This window comes from Pinus tabuliformis, chromosome 7 (genome assembly GCF_031772625.1).
Source record: "Pinus tabuliformis cultivar Carrire ecotype Pingquan chromosome 7, CPIR1, whole genome shotgun sequence".
In the NCBI taxonomy this organism is placed as follows: domain Eukaryota; kingdom Viridiplantae; phylum Streptophyta; class Pinopsida; order Pinales; family Pinaceae; genus Pinus; species Pinus tabuliformis.
The window spans coordinates 703,230,238-703,234,131 of record NC_142293.1 but is presented as its reverse complement, the minus strand read 5'-3'; the positions used below and the strand labels follow the sequence as shown (position 1 = coordinate 703,234,131).

General features: G+C 39.4%; 1 pseudogene; it reads right to left on the bottom strand.

The window, feature by feature from the left end:
- Nucleotides 1-233: 233 nt before the first annotated feature.
- Nucleotides 234-3,227, bottom strand: LOC149249455 (pentatricopeptide repeat-containing protein At3g12770 pseudogene; annotated as a pseudogene).
- Nucleotides 3,228-3,894: the final 667 nt, after the last annotated feature.

The following is a 3,894-nucleotide window of genomic DNA, read 5'->3' as shown; positions in this document are numbered from 1 at the left end:
AGACAATTATTTGCTGAATGTAGGCAGGAACCAGTGTTCTCTAGGCCTGCTAGTATTGCCAGGTATATACAGCTTGCTATATCAAAGGCTGATTCCTGGGTATCAATAACAAGTGTCCTTTGGATGGAAGCCGTTCAAAGGAAATGTTGTAAACTATCTGTTGGACTTTTTGGAGGGTTTTCTTGCACCTTTTCTGGTCAAAATTGCTCAGAATCAGACTTGTTGGAGAGCTTTCCTGCACCTTTTCTGGTCAAAATTGCCTATAATCTGGCAGATTATAAATGATAACTTTGCAGATTTATTGGATTATGAACCAAGCAAAAACTAAAGTAAGAAATTTAATAGCTTACGGTTTATGAAAAGCCTTTGTAAGGTAGCAAATAAGGGAATTGTTCAAAGCAAAACCCATAGAAAGGTTGTTTTGTTGTGTGGCACAGGTGAATTGGTTATCGAAGAAGATACAAGATTCGTTCTTTCTTGGTGAAAAGATCTAAGAATTTCTATGTCAAATTATCCGATGTTAGTAATCTTTCTCAGGAAAAGAAATTCATAAAGGATCAAATATCGGTTCTTCTAATTTTTCGTCTATTGGATGCTTGTTCACAAGTACTTCTTGGTCGTTGTGATTGTAAATTACTCCAATTAACTGCAAGGTATTGTTTATCAATGGGCCATTGTGATTCTTAACCCTCTTCACTCAATATCACCAGTAGTCTCCACAAGAACACAAGCCATCCTTGAAATGATGGAAACGACTTATATCTCTAACAATGATTTCTCGCCCAACAATTTTAGAGATAAATTTGGTGGCATCATGGCAATCACCACATATGCGAAGATTCTTGATTATCCGGATTGATGTACCAGGGGTTGTATTGATAAGCCCAAAAGCAATGGCCAACTTCTCGCTGTGTCCACAGAGAATGTATTCTTTCTCTTCCTCCTCAACATCTTGCAACACAAAGTTTGTCTTAGGCACATATCCTGCCTCTTTCATCTGCCTAGCCAAGCCCTCCAATGTGGCGTGAATTTTCTCTGACTGAGGGTGTGCTCTGTCCTCTACAAGGAATGAATGGACCTTGTTCTTGATCTGAATCCATGTATATCCTGGCATCTTTGTAACTCCTTTGCCTTTCATTATCGCTCTGACTTTTGCCACACCATCCCACCTGCTAGCTGCAGCATAGATGTTTGACATCAAAACATAATAACCAGCCTTTTTAGGCTTCAAACCATAAAGATGTTCCGCTACAAGCTCTCCTAGCTTTATATCTTGATGAATTCTGCAGGCACCGAGTAAGGCTCCCCACACATCATCATTGGGTTTTAGTGGCATGTTGTTGATGAAATCATATGCCTTGTGCAAATACCCTGCTCGACCAAGAAGATCAACCATGCATGCATAGTGTTCCAATCTGGGTTCCACGCCATAATCTTCACTCATGCGATTAAAGTAATTCCAACCTTTATCTACCATTCCTGAACGACTACATGCAGATAGGACAGCAACAAATGTGACATGATCTGGCTTGTAGCCTAACTGTTGCATTTTGTCAAAAAGCATGAGGGACTTATCACTCTGTCCATGCATACTATACCCTGCAATCATTGAAGTCCATAAGGTCGAATCTTTATAGGACATTTTATCAAACAAGTAATATGCATCCTTTATACTCCCACATTTCGCATACATATCTATGAGACCACTAACCAGGAAAATATCTGCTTCAAACGAATTTCTTACAGCAAAAGCATGAACCTCCTTTCCCTGTTGGATATCCACTAAGTGGGCACATGCTGGAAGAACACTTATGATGGTGACTGCATTCGGCCTCACACCGGCCAGTTGCATTTCGTGAAACACTTTGGATGCCTCCCCTGCAAACCGATTCTGGACATATCCTGTGATCATTGCAGTCCATGAGACTACATCTCTTTGACGCATTCTATCAAACACTTTGATAGCGCACACGAGACTGCCACATCGGCCATACATTGCTATAAGGGCATTACTCACTAGAATGTCCGACTCCAGTCCACTTCTAACTATGTAACGATGAATCATCTTGCCCTGTTCTAAACCTGACAAGCCGCAACATGCCGGGAGAATTCCTACAAATGTCACAGAGTCTGGTTTCACTTTTGCTGCTTGCATTTGAAGGTAGAGTTCCAAGGCTTCTTCCCCGTGTCCATTCTGGGCATATCCTGCAATCATGGAGTTCCAAGATACCACATCTCTGTCATATATTTTGTCAAACACTTGGCGTGCATCCTTTAAACATCCGCATTTTACATACATAGAAACAAGAGCATTCCCTGTAAACAATTCCTTCTCCAACCCATTTCTGATTACATGAACATGTATTCCCTTACCCCGACGCAAAGATGCGAGGCCTGCGTATGCTTTCAGAACACAGGGAAAAGTGAAATTATCTGCGGGGATATCTTCCTGACGCATTTGGGCATAAAGTAAAAGGGCTTTTGCACATAACCCATTCTTGGAATATACCCTTATCATGGCATTCCATAGAAACACATTTCGTTCTGGTGATTTATCAAAAACCAGGCTTGCATCCGCTAGACTATGGCATGTATCATACGCGCTCACAAGTTTGGAACTAAGAAAACAGTTTCCGTCAAGCCCTTTGAGAACAATGTGGGCGTGGACTTGCCGCAATTCATCGGCATTGATACAGGCCTGCAAAAGATTTAAATAGGTATGAGTTTCTTCCTCGGATAGTGGCCTCGAGACTACATTTCTGGCATTACATGTTAGGGTATGGGTTCCTTGCTTTTGCTTCTGTGACAGTATTAGATTAAGGGTACATGTTGCTATTGTTATCGGGGTGAGTATTGCATGCTTGGAAGCACGAAGAAGCCTCAGGATCAGGACATATTGCTGATGAAAGATCGTCATGTCGCACAGCAGCCATGTCATATTCACAATCAAAGCTATTCATCTGAGAATTTTCACAAAACAATAAGAACTCTGAAAGCCCAGGCTATTCTGTGGGTATAGATGCGACGGCCGAAATCCCGTTTTCAAGACAATGAATAGGGTCCAACCAGATTGCAGCAAATCAATGGTGTCCGCGCTCGTTGGTCATTCAAGGTTCCATCTGCCAATATGGCCATGACATATCAGAGGCAGAGTATGAATAGCAATATGTCCAATATAAACCAACACATACTATCATCTAGTACCATCATATAACAAATTATAGTACTATCATATGACATTAAAATTCACTCGATCTTAAAACAATGGAGGTTTGGCTTGGTGTTAACAAATCCCTAGTAATATCATATGACATTAAAATTCACTAGATCTTGAAACAAGGGAGGAATCGAGGGTTAAAACGTTGGTTTGGTGGTAACAAATTCATAGTAATATCATATGGCATGACATTAAAATTCACTAGATCTTAAAACGATGGGGAATGGAGGGTTTGGGTTTGTGGTTTTATTCCTATGATAAAACGATGGAGGAATGGAGGGTTTGGGTTAAGTTATATTTAAAGTGAGTGAGACGTTTTCTGGAAAGATGTTGTAAGGTTATGTTATTTTATGTAATTGGATTTAGGTTGGTTGTATTATGGGAAAATAATTTATATTTGACATGTTTTTTTTTTTATTTTGGTAAAAAAACTTTTGATTTTGAAAATTTTAAATAGTTTATAAGAAAAGTTATATTAAAATTTATTTGTCAACCATCGTCACTATAAGATGAAGAATGACCATAGCGATAAATTAAATAGAGAGATCCCTCATTCAAACGATTAGAAAGAAACAATTAATTTTGACCACATGAAATGGCTACAATTGAGTGGACTATAGAACCAGACCGATAAATTAAATAGAGAGATCCCTCATTCAAATGGCTAGAAAGAAGCA